Source organism: Mustela lutreola, chromosome 3 (assembly GCF_030435805.1).
Source record: "Mustela lutreola isolate mMusLut2 chromosome 3, mMusLut2.pri, whole genome shotgun sequence".
NCBI classification, from domain to species: Eukaryota; Metazoa; Chordata; class Mammalia; order Carnivora; family Mustelidae; genus Mustela; species Mustela lutreola.
This window is the reverse complement of record NC_081292.1, coordinates 177,743,326-177,755,821: the sequence shown is the minus strand read 5'-3', so window position 1 is coordinate 177,755,821 and position 12,496 is coordinate 177,743,326. Positions and strand designations below refer to the sequence as shown.

Below are 12,496 nucleotides of genomic sequence, written 5' to 3'. Positions count from 1 at the left end.
TTCTGTTGGAGGAATAGAGATGGGAAATCATGAATCACTTGAACTTCACTTACTGCCTGGAGCCTGTTGACTATGAGTAAGACTATAAACATGACATTCTCACGCTACAGCAATGTGAAGTTTGTTAGGTGTCATAGTGCTCACAAAACATACATTAGCTATTGAAGAATGTCATGTTGTAGGGCTTTAGACACTTTAGAAATCATCTAATTCTCTAAAGCCTCAATGACTTCATCTTACAGATCAGGTAAGTGAAACCCAAATTCATAGGAACCTCTAGGTCTCCTTGAGGGCAGGATTAACTCTTATCATCACAAGCCTGGGCATAACCCTTGGGATGTCAAAAGTATTAAATACATCAAGTTAGGATCAATGATGAATCAATTAAATGTTGGATTTTCTAGCTCCCACATCCAATACCAGATCCAGAATGAGACAATTTGACACCAGAGTGACCTTTGGTTCTTCCGACAGGTAAGTGTGGACCCCCGGGGTATTTCAGTTGTTCTAGACAACTGCATATTGGGTCTGTTTTCCTATTTTCTTTTTTTTTTTTTTTTTAAGATTTTATTTATTTATTTGACAGACAGAGATCACAAGTAGGCAGAAAGACAGGCAGAGAGAGAGAGGGAAGCAGGCTCCCTGCTGAGCAGAGAGCCCGATGCGGGACTCAATCCCAGGACCCTGAGATCATGACCTAAGCCGAAAGCAGCAGCTTAATCCACTGAGCCACCCAGGCACCCCTGTTTTCCTCTTTTCTTTAGCAACACTGAACAGGATCAGTAACTTTTACTTTTTCCACTATAAAAATGGACAAAAGGCATTGCTGTTTTAATTTTTCTTTTATTACTGGTACTGAGTAACATTTCTCATATTTACTGGGAAATGGTCTTTCGTCTATAAATTTGGAATGTACTTTTTTACTGTGTCCTATCTTTCAATGCTGCTGTTAAGAAATACTGTTCATTCTGATGTTTGGTCTCTGTGTGAAACCTTTTTATCTTCGGAGACATGTATGCTCTTTTCCTTCCCAGCATTCTGAAATTTCATTTCATGATTATGTATTTTGGAGAGGCTCTATTTTGAGCAATTGGTAAGGCCTCCAATCTGAAACCTTGTATATTCAGTGGTTGTGTTACTTATAAGTTATTCCTTTGAGCTTTGCGCAGTGGCAGTATTGTAGCCAATGAGGTTTATCCAAGGCGCGATTATTGCTAATTGGAAGTTATTCCTTTGATCACCTTCCCTTGTCTCTGTTCCCTTCGACATTACATCCTGGGATTCCTCTGGTTTAGATCTCCCTCCTGGGCCAGTCTACACATTATCCTTCTCGCCTGTTTTCTCCCTACTTCTGGAAAATTTCTTCAACTGTATCTTCCAATCCTCCTTCCATTGGGTATTTCAACTTGGTGATGGTATTTTTAATTTCTAAGAAATCCTCTTTACTCTCTAAATGCTCTTTTTCTTAGAGCAACCTGTTCTTACTCTGTAGATACTGCATCTTCTTTTAGCCATCTGAAGAAACTGATGGCTCTTTTCTTTTTTTTTTTTAAAGATTTTATTTATTTATTTGACAGAGAGAAATTACAAGTACACTGAGAGGCAGGCAGAGAGAGAGAGAGAGAGAGAGAGAGAGAGAGAGAAGGAAGCAGGCTCCCTGCTGAGCAGAGATCCCGATGCGGGACTCGATCCCAGGACCCTGAGATCATGACCTGAGCCGAAGGCAGCGGCTTAACCCACTGAGCCACCCAGGCGCCCTGATGGCTCTTTTCAAAGTACCTTTTCACCATGCCTTCCAAGTAGCATTTTCCCTGTTTGTCTTGGTTTCTCATATTATATGCTTTGCTCTTCAGCTGTTAGAACATGAAACCAAAAAGCAGGTTGGAAACCGTGAGTGCTTGTGTGAGACTTGTCAACCATGGTCTTCACTTTGAGAGAGGCTGGCTGGACCGTTTATTGGGGAAAACCCCTGACATCAATACCTTTGTGTCTTTTCTCTCAGCTGGTACGTTTCCCTGTCTGGAGGAGTCCAGTCTATCCTGCCCTCAGGATGTCAGTCTGGCTGCCAACATTCTTGGAACCCCTTTGGGGAAGAAAGCTAAAGTCTCACACCTGTTGTATCAATTTGCATTTACCTCCCCTGTTCTCAGCAAAGCAGCCCCACATTCAACTTGTTCTGGTACCTTCTATTTTCTCTGCAGGAAAGCAAACAACTCTAGTCCAGTTTGGGGGGTGGGAGAGAGCCAGTAAAAAGGCTCTGTGGAGACTAGGGAGGGCATTATTGGAGTCCTAATTTCTTAAACATACTAGGAACTGATCCTCTCTGGCTTTTAGCTTCACTTTTTCATCCACTTTTATAGGTTCCTGATATGTCCAGTTCCTGAGACTTTAAAACGTCTGTAGTGTGAATCAGATTGCTTCTTGATTCTCTCTCTTCCAGATTAGTATTTCAAGAAGCTGCTCAGTCAGCTGCCGTTTTCCATCTGCTTTATGATCCTAACACAGGCCATTCCTTTCTCTGCCCTATAGTCTTGAGGAACTGCAAAAATCAAACAAAGAAAAACACATTTACTCTCATTTTTGTAGCATTTCAGGAGGGAGTGAAGGTTAAATATGTGTGTCCAACCTGTATCTTTAACAGTGGTCTTCATTTATTCTCAGATGAACCTGAGAACCAGTTTGTTTTGCTAAAAACGTATCTGTCATTAATCTACTCATTCCCAGCAAGGATCAGACTCTTCATTTTATCCATTACTTCTACTTCATTTTATTTATCAATTAATTTCTAGTTTTATGTTTATTATTTTCTTTTCCTTTTTTGTTTTCTGGTTATTTTTATTATGTGCTTGAATTGAATGCTTTGTCTCTGATTAAATAATAGAAGCATCAAATCCTGAATTTTCTTCAGTGGCCAAATTCTTCAGCTGTTCAATATCTAATATTCCCATTGCTGTTCAATTTTAAGGAGCTTGTAAATTCAATTTTTATTTTCTTGCTGATAGGACTTATTTAGAAGAGCAGTCTTACGTTTCCAAATGGGATTAATTTTGTTATCTTTTCAATTATTAATGTTTAACCTTGTTTCACTGAACGTGAGAGAAAGTAGAACTATAAAATTTTACTAAGATTATTTTTATATTATGCTGTTTAAAATTTTTTTTTTTTTGCCTTTAAGCTTTGTAACTCCCTTATGAAAACTCTTCAGTTTTAACTGTCAAGATTATGTAGCATAATGGACATAACGTTTTTTTTTTTTTAAAGATTTTATTTATTTATTTGACAGACAGAGATCACAAGTAGGCTGAGAGGCAGGCAGAGATAGAAGGGGAAGCAGGCTCCCCGCTGAGCAGAAAGCCCAATGTGAGGCCCAATCCCAGGACCCTGGGATCATGACCTGAGCTGAAGGCAGAGGCTTTAACCCACTGAGCCACCCAGGCACCCCTGGACATAATGTTTTAAAAAATATTTACATGGTTTTCCCTTCTGCCTTTCCACACATGTAAGCCCAAGGTGTTCATCTGCCACCAAAGAGATGTTGGAACATGAGAATTACTAAAATTCATTTGTGGAGAAGAAATGTAATGATGAACAAAGAGTTTTCAGTTTCTGACATTTAAATGGCATTTTGCAAGAAGACAATAGGCAAATATGCTTGAAAGTCTGTTGGAAACAAAGACATGTCTAAATTCCTTTGCTTCTACTTAATATATCAAATACTAGGTTGTGACCACAAAGCAGTAATTCTAAAGTTTATAGAAAATACTTTTTTGTCCACCAGGAGGGATTAGCCAAGAAATTATAACCAGCAAGGTGGCAGATGTTAAGCAGAGAAGTAAAAGAAGAGTCCGTCCGTTCTATTCCTGAGGGGGGACATTTGGAAGAGCAGGACGAAGAGGCCAGGGGGCACTGGGACCTAGGAGAAGGGAGTCAAATGTGTGTCTGATTTTGCTCAGAGCCTTGGCTTCAGGGAAAGATGCTAAGATAGTGATGCCTCCCCCCCACCATGGTAGAAGGAGCCTGAGGCTCAGGGTGACTCTGCTCTAAGGAGGGCGGGCCAGGTGGTTACAAAACAAGAGTGTCTAAATCTGTGGCCTTCATCCTTGTTCATAAGCCAAGGGATGGGGGATGCCGAACTGAGAAGCAGCAGACAGGGGGCAGGCTCTGGGTGGATTGCTGAGCTAAACTGAAGGGATGAGGGCCCACCAGTCCTCAGGGAACGCTCAGAAAAGGCTTCCTCAGAAATTTGCCAGTGTAGCTCTACACTGCATTTGGCATTTGGTATTGCAACTGAGAATTAAAAAAAAAAAATTTTTTTAAGATTTTATTTATTTGACAGAAAGACTGAGATCACAAGTAGGCAGAGAGGCAGGCGGAGAGAGGGGGAAGCAGGCTCCCCACTGAGCAGAGAGCCCAATGCTGAGCTCAATCCTAGGACCCTGGGATCATGACCTGAGCCGAAGGCAGAGCCACTGAGCCACCCAGGAGCCCCCAACTGAGAATTTTGATGGGAGTCTGATTCTCTTTCCTTTACAGGCAAACTGTATTTTGTATCTATTTTGGAAAATGCTTATTTTATCCTTAGAAATCAAATATATGTTTTTCAATTTGTTTCCACTTTTTCAATAATCCTGCCAAACATTTGTGAGGCATTCTGAGTCAGAATTCACAGAATCCTTAAACGTGGGGAAATTTTCTTTTGGGATTTATTTTGTTTTCGCTTATCCTCCATCTGCTTGCTGGTTTCCTAGCACTCCTATTCATGAATATGGGGTCTCTTTGGTCTCTCCCTTCTGTCTCATCTCTTCTTTTAGAAATTCCCTTCCTTGGTCTTTTTTGCTTTGCACCCTGGAAGAATTATTTACCCTTCTAAATCATTATTTCCATTTTGGGGAATGTTTTTCCCGTTAGTGCTTCTAAGATGAAACATTTTTGACAATTATTTTTTTTTCTTATTTCCAAGAAGTCTTTCTTATTTTTGTAAATAGCCCTTTCTTATGACAAGATTGATTCATTACTGCAATATCTCTGAAATGAGCAAGAAGCCACATGTTTAAATACCGTGGAACTGTCTTCTGCTTTCTGCATTAATTCTGTCGTCTTGGGGTCATCTGCCGACTATTTGGTGCGGCGTCGTATTTTCAAGTGACTGATCCTGCTCCTATTCCCGCTCCGTGTCTCCGTTTTCACCTACGAGGCCGCAGCCCAGTTTTGTTGGAGATAACAGGCTCTGTTAGTATCCATGTTGGTCTGACTGCAGGAGGCCAAGGCTTAGTTACAGGAGGGCTTTGGGGGTGATTTTATTTCCTGGGAGCGAAAGGGGATCCTCCTGAGCTTTGAAGCCTGTGGGGATTATTCTCATTCCACAACACTCCTGGGTACCTGAGCTTCCCCCTGCAGGAGAACTGAGGGCAAACGTGTCCCTCTCATTTGTATCATCTCGGCTGACACCTGTGGCACCAGTACTGTAGATGCCTCCCATCTCTGGTTTTCCTAGTGAGAGAGTATTCTCTTTCCACATTAGGTGAGATTCCTGGGTATGGAGACAGGAAAAGGATGACGATGGAAACAACGTGTGTCTAGGCGGCACTCTTGTTCACAAGTGACTGACCAGGAACAACGGGGGTTGGAAGGGACTGAGGCATACCACCCTCAGTGTAGTATATTATTATATAATCTGCTTTATGCAGTCATAGTTTAGAAAGAGGAAATCCTTGTTTCCCTGACTAGGTAAGAATAATTTCCTACCCAAAGTCCATCAATGCCTGCAAGTTGTTCTGCAGGGGAAAGACACTAGAAAGTAAAACCTCCTAGAATTTGGAGCTATAATGAAATGTAACAGGATGGTGTTCACGAACAAAGAAAAGATTTAAAATCATAAGGAACAAACGTCATCTAACTGGCCATATTTCATGGAAGCATGTGTGGGCTATATTCAAACCCGTACATTCTAGCTAAAGACCTGATGCTACCTGCCTTCAAGACTTACTATAAAGCTATAATAACCAAGGCACCATGATATTGGTGAAAGAACAAACAGACCAATGGAACAGAAGAGAGGACCTAGAAATTGACTCACACAAGCATAGTCAATTGAAAAAGGACTAAAGGCAATTCAATGGAGAAAAGATCATCTTTTCAATAAACAGTACCAGAATTGGACATTGGCATGAAAAAAAAAAAAAAGTGAATCTCAATACAGATCTTGCATCTTTCACAAAAATTAACTCAAATGGATAATATACCTAATAATAAAACTCAAAGCTATAAAACATCTGGAAGATAAAACAGGGGAAATCTATGTGACCTCAGGTTTGGCAGTGAACTTTTAGATTCAACAGCAAAAGCTTGATCCATGAGAAAAAAAATAAACAAAAAACTGGTAAGTTGGACTTCACCAAATGTTAAGCTTTTGCTCTGCAACACATGGTTAAAAGGAATGAAAAGACAAGCTGCAAACTAGGAGAAAGTATTTGCAAAACACCTATCTAATGAAGGACTTTTATCCAAAACACACAATGAACTCTGAAAACCGAGGAGTAAGAAAACAGTCCAGATGAGAATATGAAAAGATCCTTCTCCTTATATGTCACCAGGGAACTGAAAGTTAAAATTCATCATGAGATATGACCACACATCTTTTGGATGACTGAAATCCAAACACTCACAAGAACAAATGTGTGCAAGGGTGTGAAGCAGCAAGAACGCTCATTGCTGGTGGGAATGCAAAATGGTGCAGTCTCTGCGGGAGACAGTTTGACAGATTCTTAACATAGCCTTAAGATATGATCCAGAAATCCTTGGTGTTTACCCAAAAGAGTTGAAAACTTCTGTCCACTCAAAACCTGTATGCTAATGTTTATAGCAGTTTTATACATAGTTGGGAAAAGCTGGAAGCAACTAAGATGTCCTTTAATAGGGGAATGGATAAACAAACTGGGGTACATCCATAAAATGGAATATTATTCAGTGGTAAAAATAAGTTAGTTACCAAGTCATGAAAGGACATGGAAGAAACTTAAACACATATTGCTAAGTGAATAAAGCCAGTCGGAAATGACCACCTGCTATACGAGTCCAACTGTATGACTTTTTTTGGAAAAGGTAAATCTATAGAAAGAGTAAAAAACAAAAAAACAAACAAAACAAACAAACAAACAAACAGTGGCTCTCAGAAGTTTGAGGGAAATGGGAGTGATGAATACATGAAACCCAGGGGATTTTTTATGGTAGTGAAACTATTCTGTAGGATACTGGAATGGTAGGTGCCTACTATTAGGCATTTGTCAAAACCACACACACACACACACACACACACACACACTGGAATGGTAGATGCCTACTATTAGGCATTTGTCAAAAACACACACACACACACACACACACACACCCCAGAATGGTAGATGCCTACTATTAGGCATTTGTCAAAACCACACACACACACACACACACACACACACACCAGAATGGATCCCAATGTAAAATGCAGCTGTTAATAATGATACATCCATATTGGTTCATTAATGGTAACAAATGCAACACACTCATGCACTAATGCAAAACATTAATAGTCAGGGAACAGTAAGCAGAGAAGAAAGGATATGTGGAAACTCTCTGAACTTTCTGTTACATTTTTTATAGAACTGTGAAAAAGTCTATTAATTAATATAAAACAAAAATGTACCTTCCTCCTCATTCCCTACCCTTCAAATTCTTCCAAGTGAAAACATTCAAATGAAATACTGAAGGAGCAAGAAAGAACACAGAAGTCTCTCTGGATGTATTGGCTGTCTCTTCAGTACTGGTTGCACTCCCAGCATGGCTAAGTATTCGTGTGATTTGTCTTGCCTCTTCATTTGGACGGTATGTTTTTTAAGGTATTTCATTAGGTATCTTGCAGGTACTAGAATCTTGATAGCTACTAGTTAAATCAACTTAATCTTACACCAGTTCTCCAAATTACTTTTGGTATCTCAAGTCCAAAGATGATACATTAGCAAATACACTGCCATCAGCATGGAAAGAATTAAGACATACCATTATTCTGTTAGCCTTAACTTCACATGAGTTTTCTACTGGCAAACCAACTTTCTTCAAGTGAATTGTTCAGTCCGATGAAAGGATGGCCTTTTGCTAACCAGAAATAATGTTTTCTATTGTGAAGTGACAGAAGAAAAGGAACTGGTCAATGCCACAAAAAAACAAAGGGGATGGGACACCTGGGTGGCTCAGTGGGTTAAGCCTCTGCCTTTAGCTCAGGTCATGATCTCAGGGTCCTGGGATCGAGCCCCACATCAGGCTCTGTGTCCAGTGGGAAGCCTGCTTCTCCCTCTGCCTGCCACTCCCCCTGCTTGAGCTCTCTCTGACAAAGAAATAAACTCTTTAAAAACAAAACAAAACAAGAACAAATGGGATCCACATGTTCCTCTGAGTTTTCACTTACCAATGCTCATCACACAACTGCAGAGATCTTTAAATTCCATGGGCTTCTAACTATAAGGAAAATAAATACTGATTATTTAACTAATTATAACGTTTATTTTGAAGAACAAGATAAAATGGTTTACTTGGTATAACAGGCTGAATAATGCCTCCCCACCCCACCCCAAGATGTCCACACCCTAATCTCAGGAACCTGTGGATATATTATTTTATAGGGCAAAAGGGACTTCACAGATACAATTAAGTTAAAAATCTTGAGAGGGAAGATCATCCTGAGTCATCAGGGTAGGACTGATGTGATTACAGGGTCCTTGTAAGCAGGGGGTCAGAGTCTAGGATAAGGGGGTGTGACTGACAGAGGCATTGGGGAAGGAGGAGAAAGTTTTGAGGATATTCCAGGCTGGCCTTGAAAATGGAAGACCAGGAGCCTCTCCCAAGGAATGTAGGAATTTCAAAGAATGCCGAGGAAGGCAGACCTCCTTCAGAAGCTAGTGAAGGCAAAGAAATGGGTTCTCTCCCATAGTGCATACAAGGCCACAACCTTGCTGGTATATTGACTTTATACCAGTGACACTGATTTTGGATCCTGACTTCCAGAACTAAGATAATAAATTTAAGCCACTATTTCCAGGTAATTTATTAAAGCAGCCACAGGAATCTCGTACACCCAGGGAGACAGATTCCATCTTGTAGAAGTTTTCATTATGGAACAAGTATATTTGAAATGAAAAACAAAAAACAAAACAAAACAAAAAACCCCAGAAGGATTTGTATGTGTTTGTGTGTGTGTATACATGAAAATATGTCCAGTCAACCCAGGGACTCCAGGAAATTGAAACTCTGCTGGGAAAGGACTAGTAGATATCCAGGAGTCTTGGATTCTATATTGGGAAACAACTCATACCAAACTAAAAGGAGTGATTTATAATGACTGGACTTAGATTAAAATCAAGAAAAATACAAATATTTGTGACTCTTTGCAGATGAGATTTTTAAAGAAAAATGCCAATCAGTGGAAGAATTAAATGTGGCTGAGATGTCCAATCCCATGAGCTGGAGACGGGAGACTGTATTTGGAAGTTGCCCCCTTTACCCCGTAGTAAAGTCTTGATTTCATTTCTGAATGATGAGAACGGACATATCCAGCCTGCAGAAGATGTTTTTTAAGGGACCTCACTTTCTTTTTTTTTTAGGATTTTATTTATTTATTTATTAAGGATTTTATTTATTTATTTGACAGACAGAGATCACAGGTAGGCAGAGGCAGGCAGAGAGAGAGGAGGAAGCAGGTTCCCTGCTGAGCAGAGAGCCTGAGACAGGGCTCGATCCCAGGACCCTGAGACCATGACCTGAACTGAAGGCAGAGGCTTCAACCCACTGAGCCACCCAGGTGCCCCCAGGACTTTATTTACTTGAGAGAGGGAGAGAGCACAAGCAGGCAGAGGGGCAGAGGGAGAGGAAGAAACAGACTTCCCATTGAGCAGGGAGCCTGACACAGGGCTTGATCCCAGGACCCTGGGATCATGACCTGAGCTAAAAGTAGACCAACTGACCAACAGAGCCACCCAGGCACCTGAGGAGCTCACTCCCTTAAAAGACACCAATTTCTTCTTCCAGTTGGAGACAAAAGAAATATACATTATCTCAAGTTCAGCAGGTAGGAGACAGGAGAAGAGCAGCAAGGGAATGTTGAGGTGTCGAAACTATATGGGGAGGATTAAACCAGATGTGTAGCAGGAACAATCAGGAACCTCATGAGATGGAGAGACACATCTGACTCAGAAAAGGATTGAAGGATCCAAGCTGGAGCCAGGCTGGGGTGAACCCAACACACTCATTCAAGTAGGGCCCTACCTGCAGGTGACAAGGTACTTCCAGACACCAGCAGATTTGGAACTAATTTTCTTGGTTCTGCTTCACGTATATTATATGGCCACACTTTGAGAAGACAAAGGTCATTGGTGAAGGGTTTTGCTGCAGAGGAGGGAGGCAGAAGTTTGGATGGAAAAGCAGGATTCATTTTCAAAAGAGCAAACATATAAAGGAGAGATTCTCTAAACATTAAGAGCTTGATTTGCTGGCATTGATTTTCACAAAATAAAGGTAAGCACATGAATAATTAATAAGACACATACTATACATTTAGCTCATCAGAAAGTGCTTTTTATGATAAAAATTAAAAAGATGAATGTGGGTTAATCGTTTTTCCAAATATAAGTTGGCACACCATTAGAGAAAAGGAGCATGCAAATGGTAGAGTGTGAATGTCAGAATCTTTAGAGTAATAAAGTGTTTGGGGAAATGAGAACTCAAGGTGTGAAAGGAGAGAGACTTTGCTGAAGATTAACACAGTAAAACTATCTTACTTAATCTCCTTACTGATTATTTTTATAGTGAGTAGAATTGCCATTCAAAATGCCTCCTTGCTGATTATGTTTTAATTTGTTTCAAAGTAGTTTTGAATACCTTCCTGGAAGAGGAATTATGCAAGAGTTCACAATGATCTACAACTAAACTATATCTAAAATGGGAATCTTTCATTTTTTATACAGCTGTCAACTGTCAAAATGCTGGTTTTTATCTAAAAGCATTAGACCAGAGTGAAAGTGAACTTATGGCCAAGTTAGGAATGCCTGAATTTAACTACAATAGCCAAAGGACTATGTGTGTAGAACAATCTAATTCGTCTGGCATACATGCGAGGAGTCAGACATTCACACTCTGGATTTTGCCTTCCCAGGAAAGAGCACTACCGTCCACCTCCTTGTCCAAGCCCTTAAAGTTTTATCTACCAGGGTTCCAGGCTTGGCTTCCATCGTCAGTCAGGAAGATTGAGGGATCTCCCTCAAAAACACATCATCAATCCACCTCATCATGGGAGTTCAAAAGCCGCCATCATCTTTTCAAGTAAATACTATAAAACCCTTGAAATCAGGATCTTGTCCCTCAAGATCTACTACTTAAACTTTCAATCTGTCCATCCTCTGATTAAAATTCTCCATTGGCTTCTCACTGGATTACATTTAAACCTCAAGCCGGTGGTGCCCGGGTGGCTCACTCATTAAGGGTCTGCTTTCTGCTCAGGTCATGATCCCAGGGTCCTGGGTTAGAGTCCCACATTGGGCTCCCTACTTGGCAGGAAGCCTGCTTCTCCTCCCCTTCGCCCCGCTTGTGTTTCCCCTCCTGCTGTCTCTCTCTCTGTCAAATAAATAAAATCTTTAAAAAATAAAATAAAAAATAAAGAAAATGCAAGCCAAACTCTATCAAAGGCTGCAAGATGTTGAATTAGTCCTTTACCTATTGTATTTTGAGAAATTAGCTTTATTGAAGCACAATTTATATACAATAAAATTAACCAGTTTTAAGGGTACAATTCAATGAACTCTGACAAATACACTCATGATATAGAATACCTAAAATTCCCTTCTGGTTCCTTACAGTTAATCTCTTCCCCCAATCCCCTGGCAATTTTTTTTTTTTCCTGGAAAGAGCTAGATAGTAAATAATTTAGATTTTGCACTCCAAAGAGTTCCTATCACAACTATTCAAAAGCAGCCATAATACAGAAATGGCAATACATAAATGAGCATCGCTATGTTCCAATAAAAATTTTTAAAGAACTATTTACTTGAGATACTTAAAAGAGAGAACGCACATGTGTGCACATGGAGGAGGGGCAGAGGCAGAGGGAGAGAGAGAATCTCAAGCAGTCTCCCCACTGAGTGGGGAGCCTGACATGGGGCTGGGTCCCAGGACCCTGAGAGCATAGCCTGAGCCAAAGTTAGAGTCAAACGCTTAACCAACTGAGCCACTCAGATGCCCCTCCCATTAAAATTTTATTTACAAAATAGGCATCAGGCCAGCTTTGGCCCACAAGTGAGTGTATTCTGACCACTGACCTATAGTTAAAAGATTTTGAAAAACGTTGATTATTTCTTAAATACGTTTCAGTCTTTGTCTCCTTAGTCCTCCTACTGGGACTTCAATTACACATAATTTAGATCATTTCATCTCTCTCTCTCAACATTCCATTAGAGTCTTTTTTACATCCTCTATT

General features: G+C 40.3%; 1 pseudogene; it reads left to right on the top strand.

The window, feature by feature from the left end:
- The first annotated feature begins 1,157 nt into the window (after positions 1 to 1,157).
- On the top strand, positions 1,158 to 1,242 carry LOC131828272 (U4 spliceosomal RNA; annotated as a pseudogene).
- Positions 1,243 to 12,496: the final 11,254 nt, after the last annotated feature.